The 22,846-nt window shown below is 40.2% G+C and overlaps 1 protein-coding gene across 3 annotated transcripts in view; it reads right to left on the bottom strand.

The window, feature by feature from the left end:
- ASIP (agouti signaling protein) overlaps nucleotides 1-13,720 on the bottom strand; it is a 75,012-nt gene extending 61,292 nt beyond the window's left edge. The window contains exon 1 of one of the 3 annotated variants that reach the window (XM_058685345.1): nucleotides 13,598-13,720. The gene's annotated coding sequence lies outside the window, so the exon portion shown is untranslated. Of the gene's footprint in view, nucleotides 1-12,112; nucleotides 12,250-12,603; nucleotides 12,727-13,597 lie in introns of those variants that run through there. The other 2 variants (XM_058685346.1, XM_058685347.1) reach the window with 2 other exon arrangements.
- Between the last annotated feature and the right edge of the window lie 9,126 nt (nucleotides 13,721-22,846).

Below are 22,846 nucleotides of genomic sequence, written 5' to 3'. Positions count from 1 at the left end.
TACCAAAATGGTAATAAAGAAACACTGTATGTTAAAGAGCTGGAATTAAAATAAAAACTGAAAAATGGCAATAAATACAGATCTACTGTAATTCCTTTGCACATAAATGGACAAAATGCTCCAATCAAAAGACATAGGGTAATGGAATGGATAAAAAATAAAAACCCATATAGATTATGCTGCCTACAAGAGACTTATTTCAGACCTAAAGACACATGCAGGTTGAAAGTGAGGGGAGGGGTGCCTTAACCGAGGTTAAGCATCCAACTCAGTTTTGTCTCAGGTCATGATCTTGCAGTTTGTAAGACTGAGCCCCAAGTCAGGTTCTTGCAGACAGTGTGGAGTCTGCTTAGGGTTCTCTATCTTTCCCTCATTCTCTGCCCTCTGCCCTGCTTGCACAATCTCTCTCTCTCTCTCAAAATAAATAAACATTAAACAAAAATAAAGTGAGGGAATAGAGAAAAATTTATAATGCAAATGGATGTCAAAGAACGCCAAGGCAGCAATACTTACGTTGAACAAAACAGATTTTAAAACCAAGACTGTAACAAGAGACAAAGAAGGACATGATTTAGTAATAAAGGGGACAATCCAACAAGAAGATATGACAATTGTAAATATTTATGCACCCAACATGATAGCATGCAAATATATAAAGCAGTTAATACCAAACATAAAAGAACTTATTGATAATAATACAGTAATAGTGGGGACTTTAAGACCCCACTTACATCAATGTACGGATCATCCAAAAAGAAAATCAACAAGGAAACAGTGGCTTTGAATGACATATTGGACCAGATGGATCTAACAGTTATATTCAGAACATTCCATCCTAAAACAGCTGAATACACATTGTTTTCAAGTGCACATGAAACATTCTCCAAAACAGATCACATATTAGGTCACAAACCAAGTCTCAAAAAATTCAAAAATATCAAAGTCATGCCATGCATCTTTTCTGACCACAAATACTATGGAACTAGAAATCAACCACAAGAAAAAATATGGAAAGAGCACAAATACATGGAGGCTAAATAAAATGCTACTAAATAATGAATGGATCAACCAAGAAATCAAAGAGGATATAAAAAAATATATGGAGACAAATGAAAATGAAAACACAGTGGTCCAAAATCTTTGAGATGCAGCAAAAGCTGGGAAAGAGGGAAGCGTATAGCAATACAGGCTTACCTCAAGAAGCAAGAAAAATCTCAAATAAACAACCTAACATTACATCTAAAGGAGCTAGAAAAAGAACAAACAAAACCCCAAACCAGTAGAAGAAAGGAAATAATAAAGATTATAGTAGCAATAGGGGTGCCTGGGTGGTTCAGTCAGTTAAGCGTCTGACTTTGGCTCAGGTCATGATCTCGTGGTCTGTGAGTTTGAGCCCCACGTCGGCCTCTGTGCTGACAGCTCAGAGCCTGGAGCCTGCTTCTGACTCTGTGTCTCCCTCTCTATCTGCCCCTCCCCCCCTCACACTCTGTCTCTGTCTCTCAGAAATGAATAAATGTTAAAAAAAATTTTAAAGATTACAGTAGCAATAAATGAAATAGAAACTAAATGAAACAAACAAACAACAACAGAACAAATCAATGAAACTAGGAGTTGGTTCTTGGAAAAGATCAACAAACTTGATAAATCTTTAGCCAGACTTAACAATATATATATATATATATATATATATATATATATATATATATACACACACACACACACACACACACACACACACATATAAAGGAGAGTGAGGACTCAAACAAAATCAGAAATGAAAGAGAAGAAATAACAACTGATACCACAGAAATACAAAGAATTATAAGAGAGTATTATGAAAAATCATATCCCAACAAATTGGACACCTAGAGGAAATAGATAAATTCCTACAAACACATAACGTCCCAAAATGGAATCAGGAAGAATAGAAAATTTGAACAGACTGATTACCAGCTATGAAGTTGAATCAGTAATAAAAAAAACTCCCAACAAACAAAAGTCCAGGACCAGATGGCTTCACAGGTGAATTCTACCAAACATTCAAATAGAAGTAATACCTAGTCTTCTCAAACTATTTCAGAAAATACAAGAGGAAAGAAATCTTCCAAATTCATTCTATGAGGCCAGCATTACCCTGACCCCAAAACCAGATAAAGAAAAAGAGAACTACAGGCCAATATCTCTGATGAACACAGATGCAAAAATCCTCAACAAAATATTAGCAAACCAAATCCAACAATACATAAAAAAAATCATTCACCATGATCAAGTGGGATTTATTCCAAGGATGCAAGCATGATTCAATATTTGAAAATCAATCAACGTGATACATCACATACAGCATAAAAACCATATGATCATTTCAATAGATGCAGGAAAAGCATCTGACAAAGCACAACATCCATTCATGGTAAAACCCTCAACAAAGTAGGTTTATAGGGAACATACCTCAACATAATAAAGGCCATATATGAAAACCCCATGGCCAACATCATTCTCAATGGTGAAAACCTGAGACCTTTACCTCTAGGGTCAGGAACAAGACAAGGATGTCCACTCTCATGACTTCTATTCAATATAGTACTCGAAGTCCTAGCCATAGCAATCACACAAGAAAGAGGCAACCAAATTGATAAGGAAGAAGTAAAACTTTCATTATTTGCAGATGACATGATATTACATATGGAAAATCGTTATGACTACACCAAAAAACTACGAGAACTGATAAATGAATTTGGGAAAGTTGTAGGCTACAAAATCAATGTATAGAAATCTGTTGCATTTCTATATACTAATAATAAAGTAGCCAAAAGAAATTAAGAAAACAATCCCATTTACAATGTATCAAAAAGAATAAAATACCTGGGAATAAACTTAACCAAGGAGGTGACAGACTTGTCATCTGAAAACTGTAAAACATTGAGGAAAGAAATTGAAGATGACACAAACAAATGGAAAATATTCCATGCTCATGGATTGAAAAAAAAATATGGTAAAACCTTGGGTCTTGAGTAACTTGTTCTGTGAGTGTTCAGCAAGACGAGCAAATATTTCTAATAAATTTTAACTTGATAAATGAGCGATGTCTTGCAATATTAGTATATGATGCCAAATGTCACGTGACCACAACTGAGCCAATGGTTCTTGAAATTCGCTTTGATATACGAGTACTTTGGATTACAAGCATGTTTCTGAAATGAGTTATGCTCACAAACCAAGGTTTTACTGTATTGTTAAAATGTCTATACTATCCAAAGCAATCTACAGATTTAATGCAATCCCTGTCAAAATACTGACAGCATTTTTTACAGAACTAGAACAAACAATCCTAAAATTTGTATAAAACAACAAGAGTCCCCCAATAGCCAAAGCAATCTTGAAAAAGAAGCAAAACTGGGGGTGCCTAGGTGGCTCAGTCAGGTAAACATCTGACTCTTGATTTTGGCTCAGGTCATGATCTTATGGTTTGTGAGATCGAGCCCCTTGTCAGGCTCTGTGCTGACAATGCAGAGCCTGCTTGGGATTCTCTCTCTCTCCCTTTCTCTCTGCCCGTCTCCTGCTCATGTTCGCATGCTCTCTCATTCTCTCTCTCTCTCAAAATAAATAAATAAACTTTAAATTTTTAAAATGTTTATTTATTTTTGAGAGAGACAGACAGAGTGTGATTGTGGGAAGGGCAGAGAGAGAGGGGGAGACACAGAATCCAAAGCAGGCCCCAGGCTCTGAGCTGTCAGCACAGAGCCCAACACAGGACTTGAACCCATGACCACAAGATCATGACCTGAACCAAAGTTGGATGCTTAACCGACTGAGCCACCAGGAACCCCAATAAATAAACTTCTAAAAAATAAAAAAAAAGAAAGACAAAACTGGAAGTATCATAATTCCAGACTTCAAGTTATATTACAAAGCTGTAGTAATCAAAACAGTATGGCACTGGCACAAAAATAGGCACATTGGTCAATGGAACAGAATAGAAAAATCATAAATAAACCCACAATTATATGGTCAGTTAATTTTTGACAAAGGAGGCAAGAATATGCAATGGGAAAAAGACAATCTATTCAACAAATGGTGTTGGGAAAATTGGACACCCTACATGCAAAAGTATGAAAATGGACCACTTTCTTACATCACACACAAAAATAAACTCAAAATGTATTAAGGACCTAAATGTCAGACCTGAAACCATAAAAATCCTAGAAGAGAGGATAGACAGTAACTTCTTGGCATTGGGCATTTTTCTAGTCATGTCTCCTGAGGGAAGGGAAACAAAAGCAAAAATAAACTATTGGGATTACATCAAAATAAAAAGCTTCTGCACAGTGATGAAAATAATCAAGAAAACTAAAAGGCAACCTATGGAATGGGAAAAGATAAATCCAAGTAAAACCTTGGATTGCAAGTTACTTGTTCTGTGAGTATTTCGCAAGATGAGTAAATATTTCTGATAAATTTTCACTTGATAAACAAGAGATGTCTTGCAATATGAGTCATACCTAATGCTGAATGTCACATGATCACAACTGAGCCAATGGTTCTTGAAATTTGGTTTGATATATGAATGCTTTGGATTACAAGCATGTTTCCAGAACAAATTATGCTCACAAACCAAGGTTTTACTGTACTTGCAATGATATAACCAATAAAGGGTTAGTATCCAAAATACATAAAATGTTATAAAACTTAGAACCCAAAAAATTAGTAATCCAATTTAAAAATAGGTAGAAGACATGAACAGGTATTTCTCCAAAGTAGACACACAGATGGCCAACAAATACATGAAAAGATGTTCAACATCACTCATCAGCAGGGAAATGCAAACCAAAACTACAATGAGAAAAAATAACTACAATGAGATATCACATCATACCTGTCAGAATGGCTAAAATAAAAAACATAAGAATCAGCATGTGTTGTAGAGAATGTGGAGTAAAAGGAACCGTTGTCCACTTTTGGTGAGAATACGAACTGGAGCAGCCATACTGGAAAACTGTACAGAGGTTCCTTAAAAATTTAAAAATAAAACTACTCTATGATCCAGTAATCACACTACTGGGTATTTACCCAAGAAATATACAAACACTAATCAAAGGGATACATGAACCCCTATGTTTTTTGCAGCATTATTTACAATAACCAAATTATGGAAGCAGCCCGTGTCCATCAATAGATGGATGGATAAAGAAGATGTGGTGTATATATACAATGGAATATAACTCAGCCATAAAAAATAATAAAATCTTGGGGCGCCTGGGTGGCGCAGTCGGTTAAGCGTCCGACTTCAGCCAGGTCACGATCTCGCGGTCCGTGAGTTCGAGCCCCGCGTCAGGCTCTGGGCTGATGGCTCCGAGCCTGGAGCCTGTTTCCGATTCTGTGTCTCCCTCTCTCTCTGCCCCTCCCCCGTTCATGCTCTGTCTCTCTCTGTCCAAAAAATAAAAAAAATAAAAAACGTTGAAAAAATAAATAAATAAATAAATAAAATAAAATAAAATCTTGCCATTTGCAACAACATGGGAGGACGTGGAATATAATGCCAAGCAAAATAAGTCAGTGAGAGGAAGACAAATACATGTGACTTCACTCATATGTGGAATTCACTAAACAAACCAAACAAAGGAAAAAAAAAAGAGAGAGAGAGAGAGAGAAAAACAATAAACAGACTCTTAATTATAGAGAACAAACTGATGGTTACCAGAGAGAAGGTGGGGGGAGGGGAGAATGGGTGAAACAAGTAATGGCGATTAAAGAGTACACTTATTATGATGGGCACTGTATAATATACAGAATTATTGGATCACTATAGTATACCTGAAACTAATATAACACTGTATGTTAACTATAATGGAATTAAATTTTAAAAAAACAACTTAAAAAAAGCTGGACATTAAAATATGCTACTTACCTAACTAAAATAAATATAAAATAAGGAATAAACCCAGTGAATGAACTGCCAGACCTCTACACAGAAAACTATGAAACATTATCAAAAAATCTTAATAAGACTTCAGTTGAATGGAGGGCTATACCATATTCATGGATAGGAAATTTTAATAAAGATTCCCTTATTAGGGGCTCCTGGGTGACTCAGTTGGTTAGCATCCAACTTTGGCTCAGGTCATGATCTCACAATTTGTGAGTTTGAGCCTTGCACTGAGTGAGTTCAAGCCCCACCTTGGGTGAGTTTGAACCCTGCTTTGGGATCTGTGTTGACAGTGCAGAGCCTGCATGGGATTCTCTTTCTCTCCCTCTCTCTCTGCCCCTTGCTCACTTGCACCCTCTCTCAAAACAAACAAAAAAAGATTCCCATATTAATGTATAGATTTGATACAATCCCCCCAAAAACTCCCAGGAGGGTTTTTTGTTTGGTTTGGTTTGGTTTGGTGGAATATGAAAAGTTTTTCTAAAATTCATTTGGAAATGCAGAAGTTTAAGACTAGTCAAGACAATCTTGGGGAACACCAGTAAAGAAATTATTCTATCATGTATAATAATTGTAACAGTATGGAATTGGCAGAAAGACATACTAATAGACAAATAGAAAAGAATGGACATTCCAGAGTCAGATCCACATGCAAACAATTGGTTAATTATAAAAGTGAGGAATTAACAGTCTTTTCAGGACATGATGCTAGGTCAACTGAATATCTATACAGAGGGGGGGAAAAAAAGGTAATTTGACATCATGCCATACCCCAAAATCAATTCCAGGTGGACAACATAGACTACTTTGCCACTAGCCGCAATTAATTAATTCAATTAACAGTGAATAAAATTTAAAATTCAGGGCATCAGACATACTAGCCACATTTCAAGTGCTCTGGAGCCACATGTGGCTAGTAGCTACCATACTGGACAGCACATCTAGAGAACAGTTCCATCACTGCAGAATGTTCTATTGGACAGAACTGTTCTAGAAGAAATCATAGAAGAATATCTTCATGAATTTATGTAAGAAAAATGTTTAAACAGAATTAAAAAAAAAAAGATGTTAACTGGGTGCCTGGTGGCTCAGGCAGTTAAGCATCGGACTCTTAATTTCTGCTCAGGTCACGATCTCACAGTTTGTGAGTTGGAGCCCCACTTTGGGCTCTGCGCTGGCAGCACAGAGTCTGCTTGGGATTCTCTCTCTCTGTCTCTCCCTCTCTGTCTCTCTCTCTCCCTTTCTTTCTCTGCTCTTTCTCTCTCTCTCTCTCTCTCTCAAAATAAATAAATAAATATTAAAAATTTATAATTTCTTTTTTTTTAAGGTTTATTTATTTTTGAGAGACAGTGTGGGTGGGGGAGGGGCAGAGAGAAAGGGAGATACAGAATCCAAAGCAGGCTCCAGGCTCCAAACTGTCAGCACAGAGCCTGACATGGGGTTTGAACCCACAAATCATGATCATGACCTGAGCTGAAGTCAGATGCTTAACTGACTGAGCCACCCAGGCACCCCAGACATTAGACATTTTAAAAAATAAAAGGTATTAACTATAAAGGAAAAGAAAACTATAAAACTATGAAAAACTGGACCTCATTAAAATTAGGAACTCCTTTTCAACAAGTAACACTATAAAGAGAGTAAAAATACAAGATGCAGAATGGAATAAGAGCCAGGACTAGCGTGAGGCAAGTGAAGTACTTGGTGTGGACACAAATTTTTAAGGAGGTGCCAAAAATTCAGTAATCAAGACAAGCAAGATATTAATGTAATATTTTTACAAATAAAAATTAATGCCAAAAAACCCCCATGATGACCAAAATATCAAAGTTTTAAATAAAGATAGGATCAGTATTTCCATTGTTTGCTTCTTTTAAAATGTTTATTCATTTTTGAGAGACAGAGAGAGACAGAGTGTGAGTGGGGGAGAGGCAGAAAAAGAGGGAGACACAGAATTGAAAGCAGGCCCCAGGCTCTGAGCTGTCAGCACAGAGCCTGACATGGGGCTTGAACCCACAAACCATGAGTTCATGACTTGAGCTGAAGTCAGGCACTTAACTGACTGAGCCACCCAGGCACCTCTCTGTTGTTTTGCCTCAAGCTCCAATGTGACTTGAGAGCATTATGGGAAATGATATTTGCAACACGTACACAAGTATCTAATATTTTAAGAATTCTTATAGACCAATACAAATGTCAGACAATCCAACAGAAGAACAGGCTCAAGACTTGAATATTTCACAAAACAAGATATCCAAATGGCCAATGAATATGTTAAAAGATGTTCAATTTTGTTATTCATCAAGAAAATTAAAATTAAAAACAAAAAGCATTCCACAAAATATCCACCAAAATGGCTAAATGTAAAAGAGACAACACCAAGTGCTGGTGAGGATGTAGAAAAAACAGAAGTCTCAGACATGGCTGGTGGGAGTGTAAAATGATTTTGGTCTTGGGAAAATGACTTTGAAAAACTGGCAGTATCTGTTAATATAGAACTTACACATGTCCTATGACCCAGCAATTCCACTTCTAGATAACTCAACAGAAATATATTCATATATTCATCAAAAAACTATTCAAGAATGTTTTCAGTAGAGGGGCGCCTGGGTGGCGCAGTCGGTTAAGCGTCCGACTTCAGCCAGGTCACGATCTCGCGGTCCGTGAGTTCGAGCCCCGCGTCAGGCTCTGGGCTGATGGCTCGGAGCCTGGAGCCCGTTTCCGATTCTGTGTCTCCCTCTCTCTCTGACCCTCCCCCGTTCATGCTCTGTCTCTCTCTGTCCCAAAAATAAATAAAAAACGTTGAAAAAAAAAATTAAAAAAAAAAAAAGAATGTTTTCAGTAGAACTGTTCATAATGGCCCTCAACTGGAAACCTAAACATCCATTAATAAGGGAATGGATAAACACATTGTGGCATACTAATTCATGAAATACCATACAAAGAGAATAAGCAAAATATTACTACATAAAATAAACAAATCTTATAAACCCAGTATTAAGCAAAAGAAGTCACACATTTAAAAAGTACATACACACACATATATATATAAAGCCCCCCAAACAAGCAACACTTAATCATGGTGTTAGAAGTCAAATTAGTGGTTACCCTTGGAAGGAAAGGGACTTAAAGGGCCTGAGGGTGTTCTGGGTGCTGATAATGTACTATTTCTTTTTTTTTTCTTTAATGTTTATTTATTTTTGAGAGAGACAGAGACAGAGACAGAGTGCGAGCCGGGGAGGAGCAGAGATAGAGGGAGACACAGAATCCAAGGCAGGCTCCAGGCTCTGAGATGTCAGTATAGAGCTTGATGTGGGGTTCGAATCTACAAACTGTGAGATTGTGACCTGAGCCAAAGTCAGATGCTTAACCGACTAAGCCACCCAGGTGCCACTGATAATGTCCTATTTCTACATCTAGGTTCTGGTTTCCTGGGTGTGTTCACATGGTGAAGACTTTTTTGCTCAACAAAAACAGAAAACTTTCAATGAAAACTTTATTTAAAAGAAAATAAAAATATTTCCAGACTATTCAGGAGCTCAGAGAAGGAGATGAGGATTTTAAAAAGCAAGCAATGAAGTGATAAAGGCAGTTACCACAATGTACTCTCTCTCTCTCTCTCTCTCTCTCTCTCTCTGACCTGGTTCTCTCTACCCCAGCTAAGGCAGATACTTTTGGTTGTCATCTTATCCACAAGCATCCTTGCAAGTAGGGGAGGCTAGTCTTCGCTTTCCCATTGGATGCACAGGATGGCAGCCCTGAGCAGCTCAATGACTAGATTAAAGCCTCACAGGCAGTTAAGGTAGATGCAGTACCAGAAACTGGTCCCTTCATTTCTGCCCCTGAGCTTTGTGAAAGACGACCCCTGTGAGCCAGGCCACCTGACCGCTCTGAGGCTAGGCTCCAAGCCATGAATGCCTTCACTAGGGTCTAGTGAGTTTTTCTCTGTGTCCCTAATTTAAAGTGATGGTGAGGATGGAGATGGCCTCTTAATTTATTTGACAGTTGCACCCACTTAAAGCAGATAGCCAGTCAGTCAACACTGCATACACTTCCCTGGAAGCAAATGTCAGGTGGTGCAACTATAGGACATAAGGAGTCAATTTCAAATAACCGCTTTTCTCCTTTCTAAAAGCCCAATTACTGACAATTGAATGAGGCCCCATGGCACTTGAGAGCAGAATAAACCAAGGGAAGATTAAAACATAACGCCTGGGATTCTGTCTGCAACAACTATTTCTAAACAAATGAATAGAGTCACACCTCTCATCCTTTCTTCTCTTAAACAAGATTCAAATTGTGGTTTAGAATGTTTTGAATTTAGTACTTTCGCTTCAAGCTGATTCTTTTTAAAAACACCTGAATATAAAGAAAGAATCTGTAAGCCCGGGTTTGGAGAACAGATGGAGACGAAACTGGTGGCTGCCTAGCAGGCAATTTATGGCTGAATCCTGCCTTGTGGGGGCCATTAGAGGGGCTTATGGAACTCTCCACCCTCTGCCACGTTCCCACTTTTCTTCTTTTTCCTCAAGATAGCTGCCCTATGAGCAACACACAGACCTCTAGGGGCTTGAGGGATTATTTTGGCCCCCAGACCCAGCTACGCAGGTATTTAAATAGGATATACTATAGCTTTACAGTTCTTTCCAATTTTCTCCCCAAAGTCTCAATAAATCTTCCCTATCCAACTGAAGTCTGCTTTCTCTCAAATCATAATCTACTTCTTTGTATATATTTTCCTCTCTGAATTATATTCTTTCTTATTTCAATCAAAGATGAGACCCTGGGCTCTCCCTATCCCTCACCCCCTATCTGATTTTTTAGTTCCTATTTTCTATTTCTCTTTTATAAGAACTCCTCTCTCTTTTTGACTAGTGTCCTGGCTCTGGTTCTTTACGTCTTTTGCCCAACTCTGAATACTTGGCTTCTTTGCTTCCCTCTCCCGGACTCTAACGGCATCTTTGTTAGAATGTTTACCCATCCATATGCAGAAGTGCTTGGAAGAGACAAACATGCATGGTGTAACCAAGAGATGGGGCAAATTTTAGGTTATTTTAACTTTTGAGATTCCTCCAGAGTTTCTTGAAGAACCAAAAACAGCCCTTCTCCCAGAAAGACTGCATTCTAACTCAGAGCCAGTTACACAAAATGGGGGTTATTGCACTCAACAGCAAAACAGCCAATTAAAAGTAATTGTCTCAATCTGGGTTATACATTTCCTTATATCCTTGAATTTTCAGAGCCCCAAGGTAATAGAATCCCGAATGTAGTTTCCTAGACCACAGGTCTGCCTTTCAAAGCCTCAACCTGACAGATACTGAAACCAAATACTTCAACCTACGATTTACTTCTTTTGGGGTAAGGGTCGATCTCCTTTCTACATCTGTCTGACAGGATGTTTGACCAAATCAAAAGGCTATAATGGGCCCCCATTCCTGATAATTACCTTTGCATGGGGCCTTCCTGCCGACGATTGTGCCCAAAGTGAAGCCATCAGTGTTTAGTGTCCCGATCCTTAATCAGATCCCTGTGGTTTAAGCAGAGAAGATGCAGACACTCTCCTTACCTTCAACGTGAGTCAGTGTCTTTTCCTTTATTTTCAGAGCAGTTTGACCAAAGGAACTATCGCATTCTCAGGGCACAGCCTGGTTAGGAGATTTGTAACTTCATGCTTCCAGGGTTCCATTTCTCCCTGGATTTTCTCTTCATATTGTCTGTGTTGTCGGCTCTTGCAACATGGCCGCTCCCTCCATGAAGGTTCTTCTTTCCCACATGTATCTCAACAGAGCTCTGAGTTCTGGCACAGTGAAGGGTAGAGACCTAAAGCCCTCTCTTCTCTGGTGCCATCTCACCTATCTGCCTACAAGGCATGGGCAGTGGCCAGCTGCTTTTACAATAATTTAGGTGCTTAAATATTTAGAAAAATTATGCACCCAAATAAGAAACTGATTCCAAAACTCCAATTAGTGGAACATGCCAGGCAAAAATCACCTAGGCACCAAGGCTTGGGGGAAATTTTTACTATACAAGAAATGAACAAACAAAAACCAGAAGATATAAAAGAAGAAGGAAAGAGGAGGAAAAGAGAAGAAATTGAGTCCATAGATATACTAAGTATAGATATCGTACTGTACCAAAACACCCGCTGAGAAAGAGAAAGAGATTTCTTCTTCCCACACTGGGGCTCACCTCTCACTATACAGGCCCCTGTCCCAGGAATCGTCAGTAGCAGTTCTGTGGTCAATAACAGATAATTCCAGATCAAAAGAAGGGTTCTGAAATCAAGACGTTGTTTATAGATCAATGATTCTCCAAGTGAATCCAGGGATCTCTGGTGGGTCTGCAAAGATTCTTCCAATAGTTTTGTGGGCTGGGTCAAAATGCAAGACACAGAAGTGTGTTGGGTGTTTCCCCCCCCCCCTTTGAAACATATTTTCCACTGCGGATTTCAATCAAAACTTAAAAGAACCAAAACAAGCATGTTTAAAGGAATATAAAGGAATATAAATAATTGACAGGAATTCAGCAAAAACACCTCAAAAATGTTTTCTTTTGTTTGCTGGCTTGTTTATTTAATCCACTAAACAGGTAAGATTCTTTTGTTCTGTTCAAGTAGTGTAAGGACTAAAACTCTCAAGACTCACCAGTCCAGATGAAAAGGTGAACCTTACAAAGCATACCTTTTTGAGAGGAGGAAAGTCAGGTCCTTTCTTCCCTGAGTTTCTCATTTCCCAGTGTCATTTACTTCCTGGTCCTCTCTCTCAGCACTGCTTTCTAGTTTAATGTCCACATCTCTGAAGTCAGAAGCAGCCACTGCCAAGAAGAACCCTTCTCTGCTGCCACAGCTGTCTTTACTCAGGTTTCTTTTCCAGGGAGCAGGAGCTCAGGTGTGGGGTGAAGGGGATGTCAATTGAGACTGCAGCTTGGTAAGATCTGTTTTTCCTCATCCTAGCCCCACAGCAAAAGTTAACCCCAGTAGAGCCTGGACTGCTGGAGAGGACTTTTTGAGTTATTTAATAACCTGATTATTAGCCATAAAGCATGACAAAGCTTCCAGGCCATGAGATAAAATATAATACTTACAGCTAGGTCTGCCTTCCCCTAACAGAGCAGTGTCCATATTCAGCTATTTGTTGGACCAGTTTGTACAGCCATAATTTCTTAGAAGGATTTTAAACAGACAGGCTGCCTACACCATAGGTAAAATAGTGTGGAAGCTCTAAATTGCAATGCACTTGGAGACCTCTAATTGGATTTTGCTGAAGTATGTGCAATATCATTTACCTATCTGTATAATTCTTTCATGTGTACACAGTGCTCTCTGATAGTTCAGATGCCACCCTGAATTACCCAGATTCTGTTAGCCCTCTTGATCCTTTGGTGCAGAAGGAAATGATGTTCTTCCCACCTTGTTTGATAAGGTGAAAACAACTTGTTCACTCTTTCAGTGTGATTGGGGGAGGGAAAGAAAAGAAAGAAGAAAGAAAGAAAGAAAGAAAGAAAGAAAGAAAGAAAGAAAGAAAGAAAGAAAGAAAGAAAGAAAGAAAGAAAGAAAGAAAGAAAGAAAGAAAGAAAGAAAGAAAGAAAGAAAGAAAGAAAGAAAGAAAGAAAGAAAGAAAGAAAGAAAGAAAGAAAGAAGCCAATCCCAACATCTGGATGGAATTTATTACATACCTCTCTGGGACCCCCTGGTTCTTGAATGTTTCAGCTAATGATTCTTTCTTCCAAAGTCTGCAGTGTCTCAATGACTCAGCCTGCCAGGGAATGATACTTTGCTGCCAGTTACTGCAAGTTGGTTTAAATAGGTTGTCAAGATGCTGTAGCTGTGACCAAATCCCTGGCAGGGGGAGGTGGGGCAGCACATGCCACGTGAGCATGCTTACATGTTTCTGTGTGGATACCCAGTGGGAGGAGTATTTGCCACTTCTGGAGAAATTGGAGGTTCTCTACTACATTGCTTGGTGTCCCATCCCTAGAATATGACTCATGCAGTCAAGTCCACAAACATGTTCATGTCTTGAGGAGAAGATTTATGTTTGATTACATTTATGGCTAATGTTTCTGCATCTCTAGGGTAAAGCGGAAAGAGTGTCAGCTCTGCCACTTACAAGCCTTAGGATTTGAAGCTAATTTATCTGGTTTCTCTGAGCTTCAGCTTCTTTATCAGTGATGTGGGTAAATAATATCCTCAGTGGAGATACAGGGGAATGAATTAAGATAATGGTATGTAACTTTATTGTGGGTTTCCATGAACAGGAACAGCATATGAACCTGGGGTGGCACATTCTGGCAAAGGAGAACACTGCCTTAAAAAAGGAAGACCCCATAATTATAATGGGAGCCCAGGGAAGGGGTCCAATGATTGCCAAGTACCGCTGTCTTAATGCAACTTTTTTGAGAATATTTGCTCTTAAGGCAGAATGGAAAAGGCACTGAACTGGAAGTTAGGAAATCAATGTTCTAGTCCTGACTCTGGTAACAACAGAGCTAGATAAATTTGGGCAAGTCATTAAATCTCTTTGTGTCTGTTTCCTCATGTATATAACTGTGATATTCATACTTTCCCTTTCCAAAGCATAGTATTATCGTGAAGTTTAAATATTATGGGGTCTATACAAGAAAATATTAAACATATAAAAATAAAAATATAACTTATTTGGGTCAAAACTTCAAAAGAATCCTGCCAACCCAGTAGTGGCTAATACACTCTAGTGAGCTTGTCTGAAACTTAATTTAATACTGTTTTTGTGGCTGACCAGAATATGACTGGCAATGCCTCACTGAACTCACCCAAATAGCCAATCCCTTGGGTTCTGTGTGTAGTCCTTGAAGGGCAATGAGAAATAATATCAGAAGATGAGCAAAGCCTTGGCTCCAGCTTTTCTAAATCTTCTGTAAGTACATGTTTGAAGTTTCTAGGCCCATGTATTTGATGGCTAGTATTTTTTTTAATGTTGATTTATTTTTGAGAGAGAGAGAGCTGAGGAGGGACAGAGATGGGGGTGAGAACAGAGGATCCCAAGTGGGCTCCATGCTGACCACAGAGAGCCCGATGTGGGGCTTGAACTCATGAGCCCTAAGATCACGACCTGAGCTGAAGCTGGACTTAACTGACTAAGCCACCCAGGTGCCCCTAATGGCTAGTATCAAGGGGCATATTTGGAGCCCAAGGGCTCCAGAAGCTTGATGTCTGCTCCTTAACATATAGGGGAGCAAGTCAGGGAGTCTGGCAGGCAGGGAAGGGGTCAACCTTATAACTTTGGGAAGCTTAAGACAAAGTCCTACCCTCAAATCACTCATCACCCAGAACCTTGTAAACACTCACTTTCAACAGCAGCCCAGAAGGAGAACCATCCTGTTTATCAGATTTTTTGTTTCCTTTCCCATCCAAGAAAATAGTTGTAGAAGAAAGTTAGGAAAACCCAATGTTTCTTTTATTTATTTTGCTTCTGCTTTTTCTTCCATGACCCAGCAAGTTGCAGATCTGCCCTGGGTGAAGAGATTATGAGAGAGGCTTATGAGGCAGGCTATCAACTCTAAGGCACTAGGGTCTACCCCTTTCCTATATCAATGGGCTACCTGGAATATTCTTCCCATTTATGGGTCAGCCTGGGCCCTAAAACAAAGGCATCTCCATCAAACTCTTCTGCATTCACATGGGGACATGTGAACATAGAACTTTGCCCACAAATGGGCATGCTTTTTTCATGGAGCCGCTGAAGCCATGGGTTGGGTTGGGGAACAGGGAGATAGTAGGTGGACAGTGGGAATTGGATTCAACCTTTCCTCAGGTGCCTTGGTCTTGGTCTTCAAAGGAAAAGACACTGCTGGCTACCCCAGTTTCAGACATGCAGCACCTTCTCCCCAGTTGGTCCATAAAAAATCCCTGCTCATAAATCAGTAAGGACAGGAACCCACTGGGACTAACACAAGCTCTCACATTTAACGTCCCAAGCAGATCCAAATCCAGGCTTGCTACACTGGGTCCATGTAGTCTATCCTTTTTGAAGGGGTTATTAGCACGGCTTTCTTTGAATGCTTATGGATTCTCCCTCAGGAGCACCTTGGAAAAATCTAAGACCCCCTCTTAAAGAATATGAATCTATTTAGATACATGGTAAGCAAGCAGATAAGGGCTGCTTTTTAAAAATATTTTTAAGATGTGGGATATGTCAGTTAATTAGAGACAAGAACAAACAGGGACAGTTTCCATTTTGGGGGCATCTGGTCAGGAGGCTTTTAGGGAATCCTGATGTTCCAGGGAGTAGTAATCCCATTCTTCCAGCCTTTATTGTTTGAACTTCTACCAGTCTGGACATGAGGAGAGTCTGAATGGGCCAGGAGTTCAAGGACAGGAGGCCCCTTAGGCAGGAGGGCTATACTTGTGAGTACAGGTCTGCCAGGATTAGGGTAGGCACTCTCCCCCCTTACCCCAAAAAGCTTGTCCCCTGGCTGGCCCTCCTTCCTCTAGTTTTCCAGGCCCTGTGATCTTTACTGCAAAGCAAACCATATGGTTTTGATTCTGGCTCCTGGCTTACTGAGAGCATTTCATGTCTCCGGTGGCAGGAAGCCCTCTGGCCTCTTTAAGGAACTGCTCTGGCATCTAAGAGAGGATGCCAGCTCTTTTGGACATTCTCTCCCAGGTGGGCATAACAGCCCAATGGTAACATGCAGTGTGGAGGGGGGGTACATTCCTAAATTCAAAGAGGTGGACTGCAGGTTCAGGCACCTGTGGGTGTCTGTCCAAAGAACTGACTTTTCCCCCTCCATGCTACCCCCAGATTTCCGCCTCATTCTATCTCTGGTGAGATAATCCTCCCCAGAGATAAGAGCGCAGGACCTAGTCCTTCTGGAAGAGATGGGGAAGGGAAGTAGTGTCTGACTGAAGGGATCACACAAAATTCTAATCCCATAGATTGGTGCTTCAGTCACCAAGGTAGCTGTAGTCAAATTAACGTCAGATGAGCTTCAATGGGATTTGCTAGAAGAAAATTCTGTGATTTGATCAGTAAGGAAGGTGAAGGTTAGAGGAAGTCAATCACTTTTCAGAAGGGATCAAAGATGCTCTTATGTGAAAGGGATGAAGGGATGGTGACAGGCTAAGGAAAACCTGTAAGTAATATTTTGTGTTTTTATATCATGCTTTATAATTTTCAGTCATCTGGTCTTGTCTTGGCCTGTGCATTTGCTGACCTTTCCACTTGGAATGTTTTTTGTTCTTGTGTTTGTTTTTTTTTTTAGCAGATCCCCATGTAATTATCTCCTTCTTGTCCTTAGATTTCAATGTCTCCTCCTCAGAGAGGGCTTATCTGACCAACCTCTCTCATGTGATCCCCATTCCACTCCCTGTTATATCACTTTATTTCCTTCCTAGGACTCATCATTATTTGATATTACAGGCAGACCCTATTTTATTGTTCTTTGTGCTTCACTTTATTGTGCTTTGTGGATATTGTATTTTTTACACATTGCAAGTTTGTAGCAACCCTGCATTGAACAAGTCTATCGGCACCATTTTTCCAACAGCATTTGCTCATTTCATGTCTCTATGTCACATTTTGGTAATTTTTGCAATATTTCAAGATTTTTCATTATTGTTATATTTGTTATGGTGATCTGTGATCAGTGATCTTTGCTGTTGTAATCATTTTGAGGTGCCACCAACCATGCTTATATATAAGATGGCAAACTTAATTGATAAATGTGTGTGTTCTGACTGTTCCACCAGCAGGCTGTTCCCTCATCTCTTTCCCTCCTCTTTCCCTCATGCCTCCCTAATCTCTGAGACACAACAATATTGAAATTAAGCCAACTAATAACCCTACAGTGGCCTCTAAGTGCTCAAGCGAAAGGAAGAATCAGATGTCTCTCACTTTAAATCAAAAGCTAGAAATGACTAAGCTTATTGAAGGGGGCATGTCAAAAGCTGAAATAGGCTGAAACCTAGGCTTCTTGCACTGTTTAGCAAAGTGGGGCACCTGGGTGGTTCAGTTGGTTGAGGATCCAACTCTTGATTTCGGCTCAGGTCATGATCCCAGGGTCATGGGATCGAGCCCCATGTCAGGCTGCACCCTGAGTATGAAGCCTGCTTAAGGTTTTCTCTCTCTCTCTCTCTCTCTCTCTCTCTCTCTCTCTCTCTCTCTCCTTCTGCCCCTCTTCCCCACTTTCTCTCTCTCTCTAAAATTAAAAAAAAATTTTTTTAATATTACATAAACTTAGTTGATAAAGCAGTGGCAGGGTTTGAGAGGATTGACTCCAATTTTGAAAGAAGCTCTACTGTGGGTAAAGTGCTATCAAACAGCATTGCATGCTACAGAGAAATTATTTGTGAAAGAAGAATCAATTGTGGCAAACTTTACTGTTGTCTTATTTTAAGAAATTGCTACAACCACCCCAACCTTCAGCAACCACCACCCTGATCGGTCAGCAACCACCACCCTGATCGGTCAGCAACCATCGACATCAAGGCAAGACCCTCCACCAGCAAAAAGATCAAGACTAGCTGAAAGCTCAGATGATGGCTAGCATCCTTTGAGCAACAAAATGTTTATTTTATTTGTTTTATTTTGAGAGAGAGAGAGTGAGAGAGATAGTGTGCCCGTGTGCATGGGTGTGTGAGCAGGAGAGGAGCAGAGAGCAAAAGGGAGAGAGAATAGCAAGCAGGCTCTGTCCTGTCAGCACAGAGCCCAAAGTGGAGCTTGATCCCCTGAACTGTCAGATCATGACCTGAGCTGAAATCAAGAGTTGGACACTTAACCAACAGAGCCACTCATGCGACCAGACAAAATATTTTTTAATAATGTATGTCCATGTAGAATTACTTTATTTTATTTTAATGTTTTATTTATTTTTGAGATTATTTTTAATAATGTTTTATTTATCTTTATTATTTACTTATATATTAGTTATTTATTATTATTTCTTTGAATTATTTTATTTTAATGTTTTATTTATGTTTGAGATTATTTTTATAATAATGTTTTATTTATTATTTGTGCTGCTGTCAGCACAGAGCCCAATGTAGGGCTCAAACTCACAAACTGCAAGTTCATGATCTAAGCCGAAGTTGGATGCTCAACCGACTGAGCCACCCATGCACCCTGTACGTGTTTTTTTAAAGACATAATACACACTTAATAGACTGCAATGAAGAGTCTTTTATATGCACTGGAAAACCAAAAAATTCATTTGACTTGCTTTGAGATATTCATTTATTGTGGTGGTCTGGAACTGACTCTGCAATATCCCCAAGGTATACCTGTATCTTGTTTGTTTACTTGTTTCAGTCTAAGTTATACAACCATAATGTGAACTCCATGAAAATATCCCCTCCATCTTGTTCACTGCTGTATCTTCAGTGCCTAGAATAGTGCCTGCAGAGCAGAAGGTGTTTAATAAATATGTGCTGAACAATGGAATACATGAGTGGAGTGTTGAGACTAGGAGAGCTAGCCAAGGAAAGCTAGGTAAAATTGCAATGGTATGCATAGGCCAGAAAGAACAGAAATGATCATGAGAGGAAATTGGGACCAGTAACCAATCTTCTGAGAAGGGGAAATAGAAAGTGAAAATAAAAGAACAACCACATTTTGTCTGATGCCTTCCAGCTTTCATCATAGTCAATAAACCTTTGTTAAGTATTTCCTATGTGCCCAGAATTATGCTAAGAGCTGCGGATACAAAGATGAATGAAATCATAGGTTGAAGAAGAAGAGGAGAGGAAGTAAAATCAGGAGTTGCTCTTCCTTGAGTTCTCAAGCCATTCACTGAGTTCACCATCTGATAAGGAGACACATAAGAAACAACTACATGAAAATGGGTCTTTCAGAAGTGTTATGAAATTCATTAAGGGGAACATGTCAGGGGAAACTATAGAGGAGATGACATTTGATTTGGGTCTTCAAAATAAGTAAAGAATTCATCAGACAGAGAGGAAGAAAAAGGGTATTCCAGGCAAGGCAACAGCACAAGCAAAGACATGGAGGCATGAAAGTACTTGTTACGCTTGGAAAACAGCAGGCAGACCAAATTGTTTCCTGAGATGAGAGCAGAGTGTACATGGGGAAATGGCCAGAGATGAGGCTAGAAATATGGATGAAATGAAGTGGTGAAGGGCTGGTCTTATTATGGGCCATGCTGAAGGATGTGGATTTAGTCATATGAAAACAACCTAGATTCTATAGTGATCTTTCTATGAACCCTAATGAATGGGGTTATGTTAGCAAATTCTCTCCATCTATGACAAAAATCAATCAAAGGACTCTTGGCTTGATGCCCAGAGATCTCAATGCACCTGACAAGTATAGCTTTAATACAGTCCAGCTGAGGGCCTGGGAGAAGTGGTAGGCCAGGATACTGGATACTGGGCCCCCAACTCTCACCCAAGGTTAGGGTGAGATGATTGTGTCCCATCAACTGTCTCACACATAGTGGGTCACTCCCCACTTCCCTTGAATTACAAGGGCTCCACATAGCTCAGGCAGGGGCAGCCGGTGGACAGACTAGGGTGAGATAAGCAAGACATGCATCAAGACTGTAAAATTCAGGAGCGCCTGGGTGGCTCTGTTGGTTGAGCATCACCTTTGCCTCAGCTCATGATCTCACAGTTTGTGAGTTCAGGCCCTGTGTCAGGCTTTGCGCTGACAGCTCAGAGCCTGGAGTCTGCTTTGGATTCTGTGTCTTCCTCTCTCTCTGCCCCTCCCCCACTCACTCTGTCTTTCTCTCTTTCTCAAAAATGGATAAACATTAAAAAAAAAAAAGTTTAGAGGCACCTAGGTGGCTCAGTCAGTTAAGCGTCTGACTTCAGCTCAGGTTATGATCTCACAGTTCGTGAGTTACAGCCCCACCTCAGCTCAGAGCCTGGAGCTTGCTTCAGATTCTATGTCTCCCTCTGTCTCTACCCCTCCCCTGCTCATACTCTGTCTCTGTCTCTCTCTTCAAAGTCCTTCCTCAGACCAGGAAATGAGATGGCCTAAACCAGACCAGCTCCTGGGAATTGGAACCTGGATGTACCAGCAACGCCCTCCCCGGTTAATCCAGAACCTAGCAGAAGATGGCAGAGCCTGTTTGCAGCTTACTTCCAATCTGAAGCATATTATCCTGGATCTCCACCTACAGTTTGGCCTACTGCCTCTTCCTGGAGAGGCCCCACACTCTGGAACAAGGTATGAGATTGGCTCTTCTTCAGTGTTTGATGGGCTACACTGCTTGATGAATTACGGTCTTATTTTCTGTAGTGTCAGCTATTTTTGTTCTTTGTGAAAGAATGAATTTTTCCTACCTTTCTCTATACTCCCCATCCCAAAAGAATGACCAGGTCCTTTTGTTCTGAAGACGAGGACTTCTCTCATCTCAAGAAACAAACAAACAAACAAACAAACAAACTTCAATAGGTTTTTGTTTTTGAAATCAGTCCAGAGTCTCAGAGGTGACAAAAGGTTTTTTTTTGTTTGTTTGTTTGTTTTTCTTTCTGAGAGTAAGAAGTGCTTTTAGGATTAAAGGAGGGTGGAGGAGAATTTCCTGAGTCTGGCTCTGGAGCTGATGGTGCTAAAGGGCACTGCAGTCTCCTTGTGCAGCCAGGTCCTGCTCCTACTCTCCCACAGACCCCTGGGATGGTAGAACCATGAGTGATGGGGATGAGTGTGCTCAGGGAGGTGAGCAAAGGCACTGCTGTTTGGGAGCCATAGCAGAAGTCTCCATGCCCCTAGCTAGGCTTAGCGAAAATGTCCTAGAATAGACAATTGTCCTGGGCAAAGAGCTCCAAGGTGGCAGGCACTGATTAGAGAGTTTCCCCAAATACCTATAAGCCCCTGAAAAAGGACTAAGGTTGGAGTTTTGGATTTTCTACCCACTGGTGGATGGGAGCCAAGGATATTTAATTTAGAAAACTAAGAAATGCTATGTTTCCGTGACTGTATGTCATGGAACGAAGGGTTACCTGTTAACAGTGTTTAACACGAGCCTTCACCCTTTCCTTTAAAGTATTTAGGTTTCTTGCCTTAAAGAAACCTCTAATTTGATTTGTTAACCTGCCTCTCAGGAGTTGGAAGCTGGAAATGTTCCAGGATATGTGTGTATGGGTGTGCATGCTACTCTATGAAGTTGTCTATTCCAGTCCCTTTCTTACCAATTCAGTGGGAGCCTAGTCAAAGGCAGACTTGGCTAAGGTCCCCTGGAAGTGGGAGGAAAGTTTGCTGGACAGAATAGCACACAAAACTGGGATTGCTCAGGAGTAGGGCTCCCCAAGCTCAGCTGTGAAACCCATCCGCAAGTCTGCACTGCCCCCAGGTGGCCACACCAGAGCTCTGACCCCCACTTGGTTTGGGGAGAAGACTATCTGAGATGTGTGTGTCTCTTCCAGCTGGAGCTCTTTGGAGACCCAGTATGCCAAGACAAGGGTAAAAGCCAAGACCTGTAATCACCAAGTTGGGCACTGACATGTTTAAGGAATATCTTTTTGCAGTGGCACTATGTAATTTTTGGCATAAATATATTCAGAAAATTTGATTTAGTTCACTAGCTAAAATGCTCAGGGATTTGGGGCAAGAGAATGCCAGGTAACTAAGGTTTAGCTAATATTTTCTGTTTTTACTATTAAAGATATTACAAAATTGTTTTTAAATGTCTTTTTCATTTTTGAAAGTGAGAGAGAGAGAGAGAGAGAGCATGAGCAAGGGAGGAACAGAGAGAGAGGGAGATACAGAATCCGAAGCAGGCTCCAGGCTCTGAGCTGTTAGCACAGACCCTGATGTGGGGCTTGAACCCACGGACTGTGAGAAATTGACTTGACCCCAAGTCAGATGCTTAACAACTGAGCCACCCAGGTGCCCTATTAAATAGATATTTTTTAAACCTAAGAATATTTTTCTGACATTCAATCATTCAAACAATTATTGGGGAGCTAGTTTATGCTATGCACTATAC

Source organism: Neofelis nebulosa, chromosome 9 (assembly GCF_028018385.1).
Source record: "Neofelis nebulosa isolate mNeoNeb1 chromosome 9, mNeoNeb1.pri, whole genome shotgun sequence".
NCBI lineage: Eukaryota > Metazoa > Chordata > Mammalia > Carnivora > Felidae > Neofelis > Neofelis nebulosa.
Note: the sequence above shows the minus strand (reverse complement) of the source record. Positions and strands in the feature narration are given on the sequence as shown.